Source organism: Phalacrocorax aristotelis, chromosome 2 (genome assembly GCF_949628215.1).
Source record: "Phalacrocorax aristotelis chromosome 2, bGulAri2.1, whole genome shotgun sequence".
Taxonomy (NCBI): Eukaryota; Metazoa; Chordata; class Aves; order Suliformes; family Phalacrocoracidae; genus Phalacrocorax; species Phalacrocorax aristotelis.
Genome location: NC_134277.1, coordinates 157,228,534 through 157,249,826, shown reverse-complemented (window position 1 = coordinate 157,249,826; position 21,293 = coordinate 157,228,534). Strand labels below are relative to the sequence as shown.

Below are 21,293 nucleotides of genomic sequence, written 5' to 3'. Positions count from 1 at the left end.
AAAAATAGTTGCTTTCACAAGCCTTTTACCTGATTCTCATTCTCATTGTGCTGAAGTCCAGTGGGGATGGGAGAACCAGTTTTACTTCAACTCTAAACTCTTTCAAGATGTGTAGCAGAAGTGTATTACTGAAAAGGATGTAGCAAATGCGGTTGTTGGCGAATGACTAAAATGTTGGCAGAAGAGGTGTCCTTAGAAGGTGGTAAGCAGGACATGGCATCATTCTGGGTTTCTGCCTGCCTAATAAAATTTTTTTATGTGCATCATAAGTATTCTTCTTTCCATGTAGATACCCCAACATTTGCTTATTAGTATAATGAAAAGCAGGACCACTCTGGGTATGACTACTGACCCCAGCAGTCACATCGCTGCTGAAATAAAAATCCATAATGACTGCAGAATTGCCTTCAGCTGTCTTTTTATTTCCAGTACTTCATGCTTACACAGGCCTTTCATAAAGAGCAAAACTCACTGTCTTGGAGGAACATATGAGCATGCTCCAACTAATGTACACAGGACAAACCTTTGTTATATTCTTGCAGCCAAGATATGTAACATCCCATCTTCTTATCACTCTCACCTCCATACTCATTTGTGCTGAGTTAGGTTGTTTGCGCAACCAAGAGAAAACTGTGTCATGCCATGGCAGGGGTGTTTGGCCTAAATTCAAAATGGGCCATGGTTTTAAATGCCTGAATTAAGACACAATAAAAGGAGTAAATTTTCAGAAGTATTAAATGTCTTTTCATACAGACAGAAAGAAGAAAAAAAAGGCATTCATTTTCAATTTGAACATTAAAAAAATATCACTAAAGCCTACATTAAGTCTCTGACATGAAAAGACCTTCAATAAGCCACACAACACTCAAAGTTGTCAGATAAAGAGTACAGTATTACAGATCAACTGGCTGGCATAGAGATATCAAATGATTTGCTCAAAACTGCTGTGGAGATGAGGGCAGAGCCCAGAAGTTAGATATTTCAAGTGGTTACCACATATCCCTCCCCTGGAAGCTGGCAGCTAATCCCATATGCATTTTTTAAAAACCATTATGGAAGTTGTCATGTTCTGTGACATGTTGATCAAGCTTTCCCACCAAGCAAGGGGCTTTACTTAACCTCAGACCTGCTTTTGAGTTGTGCACGCATCCAAGCACAAACATATAAGCACAAGTCAACAGACCCGCAGTATCATGGAGCTAAATGTTATTCTTTCAAAGCATCAGGCTGGGAGAGGGGGCCAGAATCCTTTGGCAGTGCTCAGACCTCCCAGCCTGAGAAGAGAGGCTCTCAGGTTGCTTTGTGGCTGCACACATTTTTTTAAACGGATTTCAGACCTTGGGAACATGACAAGAGCTTTATAACCTCCTCCATCTATCGATCCCCTTCACCTACCTTGGTGAGCATAGTCAAAGGATGGAATGTGAGATGATGCAAGGCAAGGAGAGGGGGCATTTTTCCCATCCTCTCAATTTATCCCAAAGTGTTTGTTTTCAGCACTTTAGGGCTACTAATTTATTCACATGTTCTTCACTTCAGCATAAACATTGTAAACCCTTGTGCAGCTCCACTAGCTAGAGCAGTTCAGCTATATCAAGATGCCTGAGTCAAGTATCATGCCCCTTCATTCAAGGCTAGTTTTGTTAAAAAGCAGAAGATACGAAAGCCTGGATGGATACAGAACCATGTATGAAGACCATTCAGAACTGAGAAAGGACCATCCTACACCCTAAGCCCTCTGAGATACCAGACAAATCCCTCCTACCTTTAGATCTTGTCACATACTTGGCTCTTGACCACACACCCTATGCTCATGGGACTCCATTTTAAGAGGTCATGCAGATACAACTACGTATACAAGCAGAACCCAGGCCACCTTCTACTTTTCAAGTCATATTTCTAGCCTTAGTGCCTTAGCCAAAGACATGCTAACTCCTCTGAAGGTAACCTGGCATGGTCAGTGTAGACAAGCAGAGTGCTGTTAATCTTTTGGCTGTCCAGCCAGGCTACCTTCTATGATGAGACAACTGTAAGTTGAAAGAAGGCATCATTCCCTTTTTTCTGACACTCATAAGATTGCATCTGGAGCATCGTGTCCAGTTTCAGGTTCCCCAGTACAAGCAACACATTGACGCAATGGACCAAAATACATTTCACCTATAATTCAGCTGTGCTGGATTCCAGGACTAATGGTTTATACAGGATGAGCTTTGCAGCATTGATTCAAATCACAATACAGTTTTTTCCCCAGGAGCATCATTCCTTAGAGGCAAGGCTACTTATTTATTTTTATCAATTTCAGCTGGGATTTTAAGGGCAGAAAAAGAGTCATTTTTTCAACAGGATCTACAGGTATGACCAGTTTGACTACAGTGAATTGCTATGAGTTTATGCCTAATAAAGAAGTAGACACGAGTACAGATGTGTACAGACAAAGCCTAGACATTTTTATGTGACAAGTAAGACCCTGTACATCAGATTGACTACCATTTCTGTTTGGTATTTCCATGTTTTTGAGCTGTCTTTACTTCTGTTCTCCATCTACTCACAAATAGGGAGATACAGTGTGCTTTTCAATTGTATCAGCAGCAATCTATCAATCTCCTACAGTTTCTCTGTAGATCAGAACAAAACTCCTCCCCAGTCGTTTCACATTTCTTTCACACTATTTTATGTCTGTTATCTGAAGTTGAAGGATTTCTTCCCTTCCTTGCCATATGGGAGCAATAATAGGTATTCAGCAAGTGCAGGGTTTTTGAGAGAGACAGTATCTGAAAGCAGTACCTGAAAGTTCAACAGAAATATGTATTTCAAAACCGCATCTAGAATTGCAAAATTCACATATGTTGTCCCTCACCACTGAGGCTCCTGTATCCCAAAGCCTTCATCTTGTCCACGCATGTAAATAAGACAAGCCAGGGACTGTTCCCTGGCACTGGAGTCAACTGCCCAGCAGCTCATATCCAGACAGCTAAGCCCTTTTACCTCCCCAGAACAAGGTGCCTGCAGCCAAATTACTACTGGGGATGGCCCCTGGCCAGTGCAGGTCCCCAGACAGCGCTCGGGCGTTGTCTGGAGAAGTGCTAGCCTGTGTGGGCTGGAGCTGTGCTAACAGCTTACAGTGTGGACAGGTATACACCACTGCTCAGGGCTATGCCTTGTCCCTGTTTAACCTGTTGGGATAAACCTTGCCACAACCTCCTGTGGCTCTTGTATTTGCAGGTTTTTCCTCTCTCTCTTGGTCGTCGCAGGACAATGGCCTGCATTCAGCCAAAACTCAGCTGCAGTTCAAGAATCATGTCAGCAAGGGCTGGAAAATAGCGGGACAGTACATAAATTCTTAGCGTTTATTGTTAGTATTTATCAGAACTGACTGTATAAGGCATCTTTTAAGGGCTAAGATGACTCTTGTTTTTCAGGAAGCAGATTGGTAATCACACAGGGGCAAATTGGGGGTAAAACCCGAAGTATCTGTCAAGTTCTGGAGATACAATATTAGACAAGAGGTGACAGATGAAATACTGCATGTCTGTCACTTACAGCCTGGTCTGTAAACCTCCGAAAGACACAGCTCTTATTTTAAGGTCATGTTTCCACACCCTTCTAGAGTATCTTTGCAGAACTTGATGGAGACACATCCCTGAGGCACCAACCTTGTACGCACTGGCCCTGCCTGCCATTTATCATTGCGCTGGAAGTGCTCATGAATTACTCTCCACATATACTAGTTTATTTAGAGATAATTCGAGTTGCCGCATGTGTGAACAGGGCCTTTCATTCAAAACCTGTAAGCAGCCAGACGGAGGGAGGGCTCGTGGGGAGGCATGATAAAGTGTTTCAAGCAAATGACACCCCAAACAGTTCCTCCTCTGCAATGCCAGCAGGCAGCCTGCAGCACAAGGGAAACACCAGCACAAACAGCTGTCACTTTTTGCTTGGTCAAAAAAGGGAGTTCTGTGTATTTGTTTAAACTCAGCTGACTATTAAAGTACACACATGTAATACTGACCACGGGTACAGCAATGACATGTTTCACTGGTGTCTTGTTTTCTATTGACTCTTTCCAGCCAGACCAGAAATGGATAATTCTCGTGAAAAAAAAATTTAAAAGACTGGAAAAAGGGAGGGAAAAAGCACATTTTCTGTCTTATGATCTTGAAATAACTTGGGGTTTGTATTAACAGAGCCTGGGTGGATGCCAGGTTTCCACCCTCCTAGAGGGAAGGCTTGAGGATATGGTTCAGTAGTAAAGACATAAGAAGTCTAACACAGCTCAGAGCTACCTGCTCTGTGAATATTTATAACAGCGTTAAGCAATGTCATGTCAATTGCCTTACAATTACAATTGTAATTACAATTACACCTTAAAATTTGAATCCATAGGTGTGGAAGAAGGACACCCATGTGCAGCTGCGCATTGGCAAATCACTGCCTTGGAGGTTAGTACCATTCACTGGCCTCGCGTGAACCTCCCTGGCCTTTCTATAATTTCCCATTCAGCCCTTGCTATTCTCCTCTTACTCTTCTCAGAAGCCAGATCATGAGCCACCAACAGCTAATATATGAAGGACATAGTCAGTTGTTGAGCTGGAGCAGAAAAACCTATCCTTTGGTAGTGGAGAGCACATATTTCCTAGCTTAGTCAATGCGGTGGTTATTAAAATGTAGAATTAGCAGGTTCCAATGCAACTATTATGGTATCATTGGATAACTCCTGGTATTTCAAAGCTGGAAAGTCTGGGCTAAAGATGTGTAGCTTGTTTTGCAACATGAAAGAAGCATACCGGTCTGACAGTGTATGTTGCTGTACAGCTGCTGTAATAGTGCTGAGTAACTGCACTGCCTAAACACATACTGCTATCTATAATTATTGATATCAACATCAGTCCACTTACTACGCTGGTCTGTACAAACTTTACCCAGACCTTTCAGCTAATAACTGACCTCTAAAAGAACTCTATCCACCTCTCAGGTGGTGATAGCTCCATCTAATGACCCCCATCACGGTACCAGACACCAGCATGCAATATCATGATTGCATTGTGAAACCAAGCTCACTCCTTCTTGGAGAGATCTGGCTTCCAGATACTGGCTGAGAGGCCAAAATCTTGACTGCTGAATGCATGCTAGACCAAAGACCAGTCCCTGCTAAATAAAACCTGCAAGAATAATATTAATGATAGCTTATGCTACACAGAACTGCACTTTACTTCACCTAGATCTGCAGATGGGATTATTCTACCATCAACAAGGGCATCTCTAGATCTAGACTATATGTCACCATGAACCATTGCCATTTACAGCCCAGAATTTGTCCTGTTTAACTAATTTGGACTGGTATCACTACACACAAGGACCTTCTGTTCTTTGCATGTTGTCATCCATAGTGCTTTAAGCAATTTGTCTGGTGTCAACCACATTATTCCCCCATGCAGGGAAAGTGAAAAACAATGAGTAAACAGCTTTGTGTAGAGAGAGGTCTTCCAGTCTGGATACTGGTGAAGGAAAAATACTATGTCCACCTACAAAAAGGGCAAAAAAGGAAGACCCAGGAAACAGCAAACTAGTCGGTCTTGTTTCGGTCCCTGAGAAAACTATGGAACAGGCCCTTACAAAAGCTATTTCCAGGCACACAAATGACAAGATGCTGACTGTGAAAAGTAAACATAAAGGGTCCGTCATGCTTGACCAACTTGTTCAGTGGATGAGGGGAAAGTTGTAGATATCATCTACCTTGATTTTAGCAAGGTGTTTGACACAGCGTCTCTCAAAATCCTTTTTGACAAGCCATTAAGATATGGACTGGACAGATGAAACAAAAAATGGTTGAGAAACTGACTAAACCTGCTGAGCTCAGAGGGTTGTTGTTAAAGGCTCAAAGTCATGTTGCAGCTGGTCATAAATAAAGTTCATCTGGAGTCAATGCAATTCAGCTTTATAAATGATCTGGAAGATAGGATTGAATGCACTGTCACCAAATTTGAGGACGAGCCTAAGCTGGGAGAGGATGTAGATGTGCTGGAAGGAAAAGCCACCATATAGAGAGGTATCAGAGGTTCAGCAGAGACAAACATCGAGTCCTGAACCTCGGATGGAATAAACCCAAACAGTAGCACCAGATGGGCACTGGCTGGCTGGACACTTGCTCTGCTGAAAAAGTACAGGGTGTCTTGGCAGACGGCAAACCGAACATGAACCAGCCATGTACCCTGGCAGCAATGAAGGCCAGCAGCATCCTGGACTGAAGTAGTAAGACTATTATTGGTAGATGAAGGGATGTGATTTTCCTACTCTGTTTGGCATCTGCTAGGCCACACCTGGAACACACTGTCCAGTTTTCCTTCCCCCAGTTCAAGAGAGATATTGAAAGCCTGGAGATGGTTCAGAGGGATCAGCAAGATTAGGGGGCTGGAGAACTTCACAATCGAATGAACTGTGCTTGCTCATCCTTGAGAACAGAAGGCTTAGGGTGGGGAAATCAAATCACTGCCTTCCAATACCTAAAGGTTAGTTGTGCCAAAGATGTGCCTTTCACAAGGATACACTATGACAGGAGGAGCAGCAATGGGCACAAGTTGCTTCAAGGGAAGTTCCACCTGGCTATTAAAAACGTTCTTTGCTGTGAGAGCAACTAAAGAGTAGGATCAGTTGCCTGAAGAGAGTGGACTCTTTCTCACTAAAAATATTGAAGACTTGGCTGGACTGAGCCTTGAATTACCTTGTTTAAGGCCCTGCTTTCAACAGAAGTTGGACCAGATGGTCCTGGGAGGTCCCTTCCAACCTAGACTTGTCTGTGTTTCTGTATTTCCTTTCTGTTTCTTTGCTATATATTTTGCTATGTATTTATGTCGGGGGGAAAATTGCCCTGAGCTTTTGAATTGTGAGCAGAAAGCAGGATGCAACAGTATTTGTTTCCCATGAGTGTCCAAGATATAAAGAGTTAAAGATCTCTTGTGAGCTCAGACAGCAGCTCCAGCTCCCACATACCCAGACTTTTAATGGCCTGGGTTGCACCCTAACCATGGGCAGACCTCCTCCCTGCCAGGTTTCTGCCCAGTCTAACCCTGCCCAGAGGGGCAGTGAGTCTCATGCTTTTCGCTGGCCATGGTTGCCCTGACTGCTGACTTGTTTCATGCTCCACATCGTCTGCCAGCCCAAAGCACAAGCCCTGCCCTTCCGCCTCCTGGACATGAGCTGGCATGCATGGCCTAGCCTCTGAGTGGGTGCAGCAACCTCCCATAAAGGTGAGGAAAAAAAGGTGACTGTTGCCGGTAAAGGCAAAACTGGCTGCAGCCAAAGGCCTCAGCCCACCAGAAGCCCCTGTCATGGCTTGAGCTACAAGCCCAAGAGATAAACAGAGCCTCACAGATAAACCACCTCAGGGCCAGTAACTGAAGGGTTAACTGAGGTGCAATAACGAGGCAAACCTATCAGCCTCTGTGATTTTTGGCTGAGCATCTTTGAACTTGCCATCCCACCACCATTTCCTTGCTAGGATCCATATTGAGGGGGACACGATAAGGAGGGTGGGTTTGTCATTCACGCCAATGCTTTGCCATCCTGCATGGGGAGGGCAGGAGGAAAGGAGACCTGGCTTTGGTGGGAGCAGCTGGCAAGTGAGGCAGCGAGCAGGATGGCAGTGAGCTGGGGCAGCACCAGTGGCGTGTGCCTGGGGAGGCATCAGGTCCACCAAGCACCATGGCACACCTTTGGAGTGGCTTCCACCAGTGTGAAACTGTCTCCATTGCGGTAGCCACACCCGAAATACCACTCCAAAATTGCTTCAGATAAGCAGTGATTCCTACCCGGAGGAGCTGGAGACATGTCTAATCCCAAACTCCTCCCTTCCCTGGCCCCAGCTCCTAGCTTGCCATAAGCAAGAGTGATACAGACACCTCCATCGCTATGAAGAACAATGAGATGTCTGAGACAATGGGACCCGCTCGGTGCAGCAATCCTTGAGGTACTTGGGGTGATGCCCAGCTGTGTTTTGCTTGGCCCCATCCACAGGCTTCCAGGAGACCCTACGTCACTGCTCCCTGTCCCAGCAACATGCCAAGGGCAACCACACAAGCCGAGGAGGAAAGCGGGACCATTAGTAGCAGAGCAGACAGCAGCCAAGCAGCCACTGCGGAGCCACTGGGAAATTAGAAAGTAGGCAGAGCAGGCACCTATTTTTGTGAAAATTATCTTCAATTAAATTGATACTGTTTCATGCACAGGAAGATAACATAGGCTTGAAAACAGGCATGAAGCACAATTTCACAAAGGCAGGAAACTGATGTATGCTCGTATTTATACCAGTTTCCCACAGAACGCAGTCCAGGAGACGTCTGTCTGTCTGTCTTCCCTCTGCTGACTACACTGGCACCAAACATGCCAGAGAACTGAAAGATTATAAGATTTCAATCCATTGTGTGAAAACAGCTGAGCAGAGGAGCAAAACCCTAAAGCTGCCAGCCCAGCCTGGGGATGAGTTCATGCACTATCAGAGATCAGAGGCTTTGGATGGGGACCAGCTGTGGTCCTGGGGCTGTGAGTGCAGGGAAGGCACAGATCCTGTCTGGGGATATGAAATGGTGGTCAGATGTCAGGACAGGTGACTGACTTGAGCGGGAGATGGGACATGGGCCTCCTGTGTTAGAGAAGAACTGCTCAGTGCTGGTCTCTGCAAGCTCTCATGCTTGGTAAAACATGGAAAAAGCAGGCACACCCAAAGAAACAGCCGAGTTTGGTAAAAATAGCATTGCAACTTCCTCCTTACACCGACCTACACCCCCAGTGGGATTCACTGGGCCCTACTTTTCACCCACCATTTTCTCAGCTCCTGAACACTTCCAATATTTCAAAAGTTTTCCTGTTTCATAAAATCAGAAGTCTTCAGCACAAACACAAGCAAAGAGAAATACGGGATGGCCAGAATGCCCAGTGCTCACCCAGTGCTCTACCCCTCTCCCTGCAAGCACAGGGGTGGCCATAGGCAGTAGGGAAGACCTTGGGCTGCCTGAGGAAGGGGCAGCCCCAGCTCCTGCCTCTTCTCTTCCCTACAGAAGCAGCCATAACTGCCGAACCACCTGGGGTTGCAGTAGAAGCATTTTGTGAGAAATTGCTATGGATCAGGGGGCTCCCCCAAAATACTTAGTGAACAAATAGTGATTTGGGAATACTTTTACGCCCTTGGATGTGGGTATCTGCAATTCAGCTCTTTGGTACACCCAGGCATTTTAGGTTCTTCACCTTAAAAGTTTTCCAGAGCTTTACTGAATTCCCATTCACCACCTGCTAACTGGTTGCTCTGGGACCAGGGCACTCTCTGATTTTTATTAGAAATCTCATCCTGTATACACAACTTTGCACAAAAGAGGGCAACACCCCAGAAGGACCAAGTGTGGATGACAAGCCAGACAGTGAGGACGATAAACACTGCAGTCCTGATTATAAAGAAATTGTAGTGGGCAATGCAGTTGTCTTTGTGGGCTCCCAGTTGGTCCAAGGCTCATCCATAATGCCTAAAGTATGATAGAGACACAATATAATGAAGACAAACAGTCTGGTGATGTGGGAATGATAAGAAGTTGTGAGGATTATTCCTCTTATCCAAGCAAATCTTCCTGTGTCTTGTCTTAGGGAACTAATTCAAATATCTCACCTATGATAAAAGGGGGACTTCCTAATTGAGGGTTAAAAATAGGAAATCCTATGGCTGAAAGAAGAAACATCCATCACAAGGAGGCATGCAGGAGATGGCACCTCCACATAAGAGAAATATCAACAGTTTCACAAAAGCTGCAGACTACTCAGAAAGTGCTACATTTTAATGCTTCTCCTGAACCTGGAATGCTTTCTTCTTAACTTAGCAGACCCTGAGGTCCTTATCACTACTGGATGTTTAGATGACTTGGCAATCTTCCCGAACATTTTCTTTAAAATGAATAAACCTGACAAGCACAATGCGAGTTACAAACTGCCTTGACTTCCAGGAATAAGAGGATGATTCAAAGAACACAACCCTGGAGTCCCTGATGGAAAAAGAGCATATCTTACGGCAGAGCCTTCCCATCCCCACCCGCATTTTTTCATTCAATTTTCTACCCCCTGCACTTTTGCTACGAGGCAGTCGGGATGTCTCTGTGCAGCAAGACTCATTCCAACTGGCAGCTCTGGATCAAAGAGCACTGGAAACATTAATCAGTGTGCCTAATCATTTCCAATCGCAAGAAACTTTTCTCTGTGACCTGGCATATAAACACCGAGTCATTTCATTCACTGGTTGACGGACCAGAAACCAAACAATCCTTATCGTACCTAATTCATCTTACTCCTCCGGGTTATAGATGGATCAGCCTGCAATCCTCCAGCAGCAGTGGCAAACTTTAGGCGCTTTACTTAATCAAACTGATTAGCAACCTGTCTGTAGCACCTTTTATCTGTTGGTGCCAAAGTAGTTTACAAGCATTAAGTGCATCTAATTTTGTGATAGCAAAGCAAGATGTGGTTACTATTTTCAAAAGCACCTCCAGTAATGAGGGAGAGCTCTTGTTTTAAGGGGATGGGGAGGTTCAAGGCAGCAAGTTTTGCTGATGCATAAAAACCGCTTTGAAAATTAAATGAGCGAATGGTGAAGTCAGGGAGGGAGCCCAGGAATTTTGATTGCCAGCTATCTGTGCTGCCCGTACTGCCATATGGTTTGTTCCAAAAAGGAAAAGAATAATCAAACCAGACATCTGTGCCCAGAGCCTTATCTCTTTGGGCACCATCCTCCGGACAGCCACACTCTGAGCACAAACAAAGGGTGATGAGATCTCCTCTCTGCTTGGCGGGTCTGCAGGGGGACGTGGTGCCTCCTGCTCTCGTTCAGGTTAATATGTGTGTGATCGCCACCTGTTTGGGAGTTTGCTCCTGCAGTAACATTGATTTCTTGCTTAATGCCAAGAGCAGAAGAACAGCCCTGTCACTGTTACAAGGAAAGCTGAAAAATTCAGGTCGCTTTAGCCCTCTTCAGTTTTCACTCAAGTGCCCCTGACTTGGGGAAAAAAAAAAGAAAGAATTATGCTAAAGGTCAGCCTGTTCCAGGGCAGCTTTTTTCCCTCTTTGAAGAGGAGAGAAATGAGGGTGGCACAGAAACCTGCTGCTACACCTGACGGGCTCTCATGGACAACACCCATTGACGGAGCCCTGCAGGAGCACTTTGCAAACCTGCACGACCTGCCTTGAACCTTGCCCAAAACTGTCCCGTTCCTTCCTCTGGTGCACAGTGCCAGAGGCAATCCAGATCCCTTTCTGCTTTCTCCTGGGCACTGAGTAGTATTTCTTTTCCTTGAGAGTAGGTGCCTTCAGGGAGAGGTGCGGGTAGGTGAAGAAGGGCTGGAAGAGATGCGCGAGTGCATGGAGACTTCCCTCCTACATCGATGCAACCCCATCCACTGTGGTGGAAAGTTAAACGAAGGATTTCCTGGTGGAAGGGCTGCCAACCCCAAGCTTGGGAGAGCTAGATTTCAACACCTGCTCAGCCACAGGCTTGCTGCCTGGCCTTGCACATGTCACTCAAAAGCCACATGTATAATGGTACTGACATATCTGGCTCCCAGAAGAAAGTCCACGACACCAAGCTGGTTGGCTGAAGAGGATTAGGGATCTATGAATAGATTTGGCATGAGGCAACACATCCAACAATGGCTGCCAACCAGGGCAAGAGAAGGTGCCAGAAGACAAGAGCAAATCTCCCCTAGGTGTCCGCTGTTTGAGTCGTTCGGCAGGAGCCTGCTGTTGGTGTGGGCAGCAAGGGGCTGGTTCACCCTCCACTGATCCAGCACCTGCAGTGGCTTAGCACATTATCACTCCTTGCTCCCATCTCCCTGCCCCAGGTTTCTGCAACTGTTCACAGACCCCAAACTGCATTTTATCCCTTTGATTCCCAGTCCCAATCTGCTGCAGAGGCTAATAAACACGACTGGACAGTCAGGGCAGCTGGAGGCAGTAATAGTCTCACCAGCTTCAGGGAGCAATGCCAGGGCTGGTCCCTGGGTACCTCTTCTTCTCTCTCTGCAGACGGCTGGGGACACGGATTTTGTACTTCTGCTTGTCACCTGGTGCTCGGGCACTGGGAGGAGGGAGACAAGGCTTTGGATAAGGAGTCACGCACAAACTCTAGGCAGCTCTGAAGAAGCAAAGCAGAGCCATATGTCCCTTCAGTTACAAGCAGTGAGTGGTTTTCTTTATTGACCTGGTTGAGACAGCACTGCATTGTGGTAGCATGTCAGTACCCTGGGGCTACAGAGCCCCAAGTGGGTAGGAGAGTCCAACGGTGTCACTGCCATGCTCGCCCCAGGCTGGGCACTCCCAGCATCGCTCCAGGCACCAGGGCAGCTGTACCAGCATCCTGTGCACCTCTTGGGTTCGCTGCCCAAGACCTTTTCTGTAGCTGCTCAGCTGGCCTTTGTCCTACCACCAAAATGGGAATAAGGACAGAAAGTTATAAAAAGTGTCTCAATCTCACAGTAAGAAAAGCACAGACAGGCAGAGGCTGGAATATTCCCACATACTGACCATTCTAAAGACCCCTCCTTTTTCATAGGTAACAAACCTACATTGCAGCTTTCCTAGCATTGGCTGATGCCTGTTAGGAAGGTCTCAGGAGCTGCAAACCAAGTTCACCCTTCCCTGCACCTGACAAGCACCAAAAAAAGAAAAATCAAGGACTTACAGAAGGAAAAGTGCTGCTACTCCTGCTGTAAGACTGAAACTTGGAATGCTGAAGTCATCAGAAAGTGAACAATTTTGATAATGATGAAGAAGGGCCACTAAGGCCTCCTGAACAAAACATGAGCCAAACAAACCATGCAGCCTGTGTGTGCTGGGAACAGGCTTCAACAGAGCTCATCACAGCAGGGCTGCTTCATCTGGGTTGTCAGAAAATACCCTGTGCAATGCTAAGCCTATCGTGAGTAGCCATGAAATAATTACATTGTAGATAAATACAAATACCTGGCTGCAAAATCAAGTGCACAGGAAAGAGTCTGTTCCCTGGCATGGAAAACTGTACCTGGAACAGTGACGTTTCCCAAGCACTAAGCAATTGAAAACAAGGTCTTTTAACAGGATGTATCAAGCAACCACCTACCAGCTGCCTCTAACACACACTGAAGGTCAGCTTCTCAGCTGGCACAAATCAACCCAAATTCATCAAGGTGATTGGAGATGCATTGATTTCCTTACTCAAATAAAATGTGGTTCTCCTGCTGGTTCTTCAGGAAGACAGTAACTCTGGGATAGACTTTTTCAAACCCTGCTGAAGCTGCTGGTGTGTTTTTCCTGGAATTAGAAAGGCAGAGCTGCTGTGGAGAAGAGAGCTTTGCAAAATCTTGGATCAATCACAGCCAAAGGTCCATATTCCCACAGGCCAAGCAAGCAACCGGTGAGTTTGCCCAGACTGGGGAGTATTGAAACCATGCTCCCGTACTGCTAATTCGAGTTGATATACCCTTCCTCTGGGCAAGGCTTTTGAGTTCAGCCTTGGCAATGATGGCAGGCTCCAGAGCCCAGGGACTAGAGTGAGCACGCGTCTGTCCATCTGCACTTATGTGCATTGATGAGTCCTACATGAAAATAAAGACCTTGATGCAACCATGGTGACTGTGAGATGCAGGCTGCTGTCATTTGGAAGGGAGACAAGGAAAATGGGGAGAGGAGTGCTGCTGGCTCCTTCTTCCTCATCCCCTTTCACTCACTGGATGTTTTCTACTGCTAACACAAAAAAAGATTAGATACATTAAAATAGCCGGGTCTGGGCTGACCATCAGAGCAGGACTGCTGTTAGTCCGTCCTGTCCTGATCTGCTGTATTTTTGATGTTCCCATGATCACACCTCCCAGCCCCTCTTCATTCACTAATGAGATTTGAAAGTAGGTCAAAATGAAATGCTTGCCATTTTGCTCAAATCTAAATAAAATTGAAAAAAATGTGGAAATAACCAAAACCCAACGCTTGTCTTCTCCTCACCCTGTTTCCTTTTGCTGCCAACTTACCAGGAACCATTTAACATATGGAAATCTTCATATGTGAGTAAACATTTTGAATGAAAAAAAAAAAACCAAACAAAAACCCTACACTGCAGCAAGAATGGGGGAAAAATCCCAGTTTTTTCAGTCCCATGAAACATGTTTGATTCATTCCAAACTGAGACTGAAACTCAGGGATTAAAAAAATGTATCCCACAAACCCCACCATTCTCACATTCTCTGTAACGACTCACGCTTTTCAGATGGCACCAAAATATACCACGAATGTTAGGCTTATAGTTACATCATCACCCTACCAATTAAAAAAAAAACAACACAAATCCTTTAGTCAACCACCAGTGAACAAATGACAAACAGGTGAAAGAGGTTTGTACTTCAGTTTGTCACACAAAGAAAAAGAGAACAAAAGATCAGAAAATCAAGGTGTGCTGTACACAGGGAGGAGGCGGTTTGTTCTCCTCTCACTTTGCTGGACTGTTGTCCACAGGCCCTGGAGCATCGCTCTGCCGGGGGAGTCAGCCAGGCCTCGGCATGCCGGCGAGTGCCAGCACCTCGCATCCTCCCAGGGTCTGGCGAGGACTAGTGGCATCCCAGCTGCAGCTTGTGGGACAGGTACACACAGGCGGGTGAAAGATCGGTGCTCATTTGGCAGCAGAGCGGCCCTTCCAAGGAGCATGTGGGAACCATCTTCCCAGCAACACCTTCCTGGAAGGGGATGTGGATTACAGTTTGCTGCATAGTCCACTGCTATAATTTTCTCAAAGCCCAGAGATTTTGGGTTTTTTTACCCACTGTCGCTTTTTTCACTTAGATGCCCCAATCTGAAGCCATTGCAAAGCGGTCACATCCCTTAGAGACCTTACGGATGGGAGCCTGGGTTCATCATGAGCCTCTGCGCAGGCAGGCTTGCCTGCAAGCGCGGACATCTGGCAAAACAGTCATGCGGCTACTTGCTGGTGGCAAGAGCCCTTGCTCCGTCACCGCAAAGCGGGCTACAGCCTGGGGTGGGGGCAGCCAGTCACAGTGCTGGAGCTCAGCCCCGAGGACACACGCTCACAGCAGCTTCCCCAGCATGGTACGGCTGGAGAGACTGGGATGCAGCAGACGGGTGCACGGATGGAACTGGGAAATCATTTGATCAGGCTGAAAACAAATCTCTCCGAACACCTCCCTCCTTTCTGAGCAGCTCAAAAAAAGAAATGCTGCAGAAGGTGGGTTTGCATTTAATAATGATCAAAATACCCCAACTAGTTCTTAAAAAGTCTTACCACTCACTGCCTTCCCCTGTGCTCCCGTCTCTTTTGAGATTGCTGTCCTTTCGTTCCTCCGAAGCCAGGCGGAATGCCCAGTGCCACGCTGCTGGGGCCCAGCAAGTGGGTCAGGCTTGGTATGGGACCTCCAGGGACCGCTCAGCTTGTGAGAGCTGATTAAAGTTTCTGTATTATTTTCATCTCGGACGGTGTCAGATGGATCTTCATTAGCTGCTTTGTTCTAGTAGCTCCTTCTCACTCATGCAGGTGGTGAGAGGGGGTTCATCTCATGGAGCTTCAGACATCCAAAGTGCAGTAGTCCATATCTCAACCAGCTGTCTGGCCTCCCCTCAGAGTCACTGGAGGCAAATAGCCATTACCAGGGGGCAACCTACCTATTTTAGATGCCTGCCTTAGGAGGAGATGGCTCCGAAGCCTTTTGACCTGATAGTTTAAACTCTGCCCAGCATTGTCCGGTCCCTGTTGAGGTCTGGTGGAAGTTTTACTATAGGACAAGAAAGGCATCGGAGCTCTTTCTTACAAAGGGGAGTGGGTCCATGCTGCCGCAAAGACAGGCCAAACCTGGGGCAACCAACCAGGGATGTCCACTGAACTGCTAAAACCACTGAGTGCCGGGTGGCACCATGTCACAAGTCACATTTGGCAGGGAAGAAAAGGCTGCAGATGGCAAGTGCTCTGCTCACACCTGCATTTTCATCCCAGTTGCATAAAGGGAAAGAAAACAAGATTATTTCACATTATTTTTATTTTCATTACATTTCTGGCTCATGATTTTCCCCTTCTTTTCTCCAGCTATTGCATTGCTCTGGGCTTCCCCAAATTTCCCTGTTTTCACAAGGTGCTGTGTAGAAGTGTGGGTGCTGAGTTCAGCTACTCTTACACATCCAGGCAACTAAAGTGTCTCTTTCCTGCCAGTTCTGGCAGTCCCAAGTTCAGTGGCTTGCAGATGAAGTAACTGGACACTAACAAAAGCACATACGCTGCCTTTGGAGCTTTCCTCCCATCTTTGCCTCATTGCAGGATCCCATGGTGCACAATTCCCATGAGGAACAGAGAAAAGCCAGTTGTTGGCTTTGCTGTGGTGATGAGTCGGTCCTCAGATGTTTGTTAAATCAGGGCTGGCATTAGGTACCATCCGTTCCTGTGGTCATGGGAGGCCCATAATAGTCAAGGTAGAGTTGCCTTTGCCACCCATACTGAAATTTGAAGCCCAACAAGCCCAACTTTATCCTCCTCCTAGGACAATTCGAAAGCAACACAGTATGATGAGAGGATGAGAGAACAGATGGGGTTTGTTGTCTGCATGCTACCAAGGCAAACTTTTCAGGCAAACTCAAAAAAAACCCCCTCACTATGTGATTCATAAATTCTAAAAGCTGAAACCAGCTAAATGATTTTGTCTGACCTTCTGCCTAATAAAGACCACAGAATTTCATCCAGTGATTTCTGCCCAAAGCCCCGTAATTTGTGGTTCAAACGGAGCATCTTGACCAGCGTGCTGTCCAGCTTTGATGTGAGGACGTCAAATGAGGCGCTAACCACTTCCCATGCTTCAAAAACCCGCTCTTCTACAGGTTGTCAGCATCTCTTCACCACTGCATAACTCGCCATAGCCTTCCCAAGGACAAAAATGTATATGTTTTTGCCGTCTCTATTAAAACTCTCAAACCATCAAAAAGAGGGAAAATGGAAATTCTGAAGCACAAAATATCAAGTGAGGACACACCAAGAGAAGGATAACAGAGCATCTCAATTTAACCTGCTGCAGTCAAATGGATGAATTCTACATTAAAATGAAACTCAGGGTCCACTCGTTTTGCCACACTGGATGGCACAGTGGAAAACTTATTTTGGTTCAAAACAAAAATTTTCCAAACATGCACCTATGTGAGACTTGTAAGTTAAACACAATTATTTGGTTACAAAAGTAGTTTTTTCTGCCACTTGTAAAGTGTGCTACAGTTTCACAGCAATAAATTCTTCCACAGCAGAGACCCTGAGTGGCCAGAGGAAAATGCACTTCAGAGCTATCCCCTGCAAGATAGGCCCAGTGAAAAGGTAGCTTACTGCTGACTACACCTTATGACTTTCTGTTTCCAAATTTCTCTGGTTGGAAGCACTGATGGGGAAAAGAAAGCTCTTTTTTTTTTTTAAGGAAACAAGCACAAAATGGCAAGCAGCCCAGAAGGCTACAAGACCAGACTTCTGTCAGGTGAAAAATACTTACGTTGAGCACTGAATTAACACCAGCTCTTCCTTCCTTGTATCTTGCCAGTGCGGCATTTGATGACAAGCAAATGATTAAAGTGATTAAAGTTCCTCCACCCACAGACCCACAACAGCCCAGGTGACAGCTGTGAGATTCCTCTGTAACATCAGCCTGTGTTAGAGGGTGGGAAGGGGTTTCACGCACCACATCCTAAATCCACAGAATCACAGAATGGCAGGGGTTGGAAGGGACCTCTGGAGATCATCTTGTCCAACCCCCCCGCTGGAGCAGGCACACCCAGAGCAGGGGGCACAGGAACGTGTCCAGGAGGGGTTTGAATGTCTCCAGGGAAGGGATGCCACAGCCTCCCTGGGCAGCCTCTGCCACTGCTCTGGCACCCGCACAGGAAAGAAATTTTTTTCTCATATTGAGGTGGAACTTCCTGCGTTCCAGCTTGTGCCCATTCTGTGCCCAACGCCCCTTGTCCTGTCACTGGGCACCACTGAAAAGAGCCCAGCCCCATCCTCTTGATACCCACCCTTTAGATATTTATAGGTATTGATGAAATCCCCCCTCAGCCTTCTCTTCTCCAGGCTAAACAAACCCAAGTCTCTCAGCTTTTCCTCGTAAGGGAGGTGCTCCAGTCCCCTGGTCATCTTGGTAACTCTCTGCTGGACTTGCTCAAGCAGTTCCCTGTCCTTAAACTGGTGGGCCCAAAACTGGGCACAGTACTCCAAATGTGGTCTCACTAGGGTAAATCCAGTCCCATTCCTGTTCATCATGAAATAACCATATTCACCTTCATGTAAAACCAAGCCAGAAGGTTAATTCCTAACGTGTCTCCTTTATTGCCACTTTCAAAGACGCTTTCTCACCCTCTGCATCTCACCCTCTGCCTGCACTCACGCCGTGGCCAAACCCAGGCTGAAAAGCAAATTCTCAGGGTGGGTATCTATGGCCCCATGGCTCAGCCTCTGCCAGGATGAGCCTGGCTCAGTTTTCTGCTCCCCCTGCAGAGGGCTTAGTCTCATCTGCAGAGAAGGTGAAGGTACAGTTCCAGGTTGCCAAAGTGCTGAGCTGGCTGTGGCCAGCACGGTGCTGCTGATAAAGGTACTGAGTGTTTATGCAGGGTGTCTCACTTACAGACATGCTCCTTTTGGCACCCAAGCTAGCAAGGTGATGGCAGTAACACCTCTGGCCGTAGCTTTCTCAGCTATCCATGAGCTGCTGCTACCTACACAGCACATAGGACTATGGCAACAGGAGCAGCACACATGCCTGGCTTATGAATTAGACACCTATCTAACAGGTCAGGTCTACACAAACCATCTAGTGCCTTACTGCATGTGAAACTTCAGACTCTTTTAAGGCACAGTTAAGGTGCTCTTTAAGGTTGAACGCACTGTCATTTTGTGCGTGGAAGCTCTCAAATCAATTAAAATCAAATTTGTGTTGAAGTGTACAGGTGCAAACCAACCTGGCACAGTCTGCTTGAAAGCAAAATAAGTGCACTTGAAGCAAGAGTAGCTGTATCCCATTTCTGTACCCATAGATCTGCAGAAATCAATGCTGCTGGTACAATGTAAAGATGCTGTATATCCACATAACTGCACTGACACTGAAGGGTTTTATACTTAACAGTGGTTCTGCTGAAAAGGCATAGCTTCTGAAAAAAACTAAAGCACTGGTTTTTTAGGTTCTGGGCAACCAACAGTTGAAGCTCTGCTTTTAAATCATCCATCCTGAAGCAGTCATAGCAGGCAAAAGTAGTAACCCCAACAGCTCAGCAGCGTAGATGACGGGGTGAAACCCCACAGCCAGTTTAAGTGTAAGCCTCACAGTTTCCATTACTGCTACTGTAATGATTTTGCAACTTTTATTTATTTTTCACTATTTCAGCTGCTAGTTTGTGGCAAATATTTTGCTAAAAAAAAAAAAAGAACCTAAAACCCCAGAGACTGCCCCTCCTTGACAGGAACAGTCCTGGCATGCCTGGAATGTGTAAAACCACAGAAGAGCCATTTCTGTTCATATTACTCCTTATGAAATCCCCTTTTAAAGAAGACTCAGCATTGCAGGCTTCAGCCACTCGACAGAGCCCCTTCAGGATTGCCTTTTGCTTTGAAATGCGACTTATCAGTTGGAGCCCAGGCGGGTTTGGGTGTCTGACTGTTGTGTCCTTTGCTTTGAACTCCAGGACCGTTAAGTGCACGGCCACCAAACTGGTCAAGCCATTTTCCTCTCCTCCTTTGTCCCCAGGTTCGGGGTAGATAAAAGCCACACCAGGCTCGCTGCCCTACCAACGCCAATTTGACTGTTAATTTTACATTTAAGAAAAACCAAAGAATAAAACCCAACACCACACACAGTGATTATCACCGTTACCCACACAAAGGCCAGAGCAACCACAGTGTGATTCAACAAGACCTGGGCTGCAGCGGGTATCTCTGGACACACACGGGAATACTCTCTAGTTTTGTAGCTCCTTCTTGCTCTGACATGTCCTTTTCTTGCTTTGCTTCTACAAGTCTTTTTTTCACCCTCACAACCTGTAGCATTGGTGAGCTGCTGCTGCTGGCAGCAGGGTGGGAGCCCAGCTCTGATCAACCCCTTGCACATGTAGTGATACCTATAGGGCACAGGCTGGGCAGATGGGAGTTTGTTTTGCTGGAGCAAGGAGATGACCAACTCACACCACTGCAGTGCAGTGTTGAGCACGACATCTCTTGAAGTGCCTCAGGAAGGTCAAATCCTGCTCCTGTTTAAGTTACTAGACAAACTCTTGCTGGCTGCTTCTTGTTTCCCTCCTCTCCTCTTTCCTTTCCTGAGGTTTCTGAAGGTTTCTGGGCTCACCTTCCCAGGTCGACCATCACTACAGGCACGTGGCAATCTGCAGTATGAGGTTCATCTCTTTCTTGAACACCAGAAAGCACCAGAGCAATGCAGGGCAAAGGTGAAACACAGTGACTGTTAACCCCAATTCCCAGCACTTACTGCCTCTTATTCATGTAGACTGACATGGAGCTCTGCAAAATGCAAGAAGCACTGTATTTTATAAGCAAGAGGTCTGTCAGAGCAAACATTAAAGACTGTAAGAAAAAACAGGCAAAGAAGTATCTAGTACAGAACTGAAAAAAGAAAAGATAAAAAATGATAAGCAGGAATTCCCCGGTGGTCTTAGTTTATCAGTGTGATTGCTTTCAGGACTTTTTTTGTTGTACCGCCTTGATTTGCATACAAAGCATCTCTAACAGGAAATATCAGCTGTCCTGGAAAAAACCACAAGAAGGATAAGGATTTTTGCTGTCAAGGGTAGCATGGCTTTCAGCACCGTATAACATGCCAGAAAGCCTCTCTCCTTGCTAAAGCAACTCCCGGTGGCACATTGTAGTTCATCCTCACTCCCAGCTCTGCATCCCATCCTTGGGGCCAGCAGTGCATGATGCAGCTCCTCAGGAGAGCTTCCATAGTTAGAAAACCTGAAAACGAAAGAAAAACAAGCAGGTGAGTTGATTTGCATCCCAGATTCACAATTAACACAGCACCGAATTAGCTGGTAGGAAGTGGAAGAGTAAAAAGGAAAACCGCCAACTTGAAAATGCAAATCTTCACCCTACTACAATTGCAAGCCACAGCCAGGATTCCTACTGGCTGGGAAGGCGCTAGTAAGAACGCATTTTTCACTACTTTTTCAATGTGGTCACTTCATGAACTCAACAGTGGCTTGTGATATGTGGTTTCATTCCTATCGCATATATAGTCAGTCTCATTTCCTGAAAAGAACATGAATGGAAA

General features: G+C 46.1%; 1 long non-coding RNA gene across 2 annotated transcripts in view; it reads right to left on the bottom strand.

Moving 5' to 3' along the window:
• Window positions 1-407: 407 nt before the first annotated feature.
• Window positions 408-21,293, bottom strand: part of LOC142053747 (uncharacterized) — a 161,299-nt gene continuing 140,413 nt past the window's right edge. Inside the window, exons 5-6 of one of the 2 annotated variants that reach the window (XR_012659310.1) lie at window positions 13,216-20,977; window positions 408-12,441 (exon numbers count right to left, since the gene is read on the bottom strand). This is a non-coding gene — a long non-coding RNA (uncharacterized LOC142053747). Of the gene's footprint in view, window positions 20,978-21,293 lie in introns of both variants that reach the window. The other variant, XR_012659311.1, reaches the window with a different exon arrangement.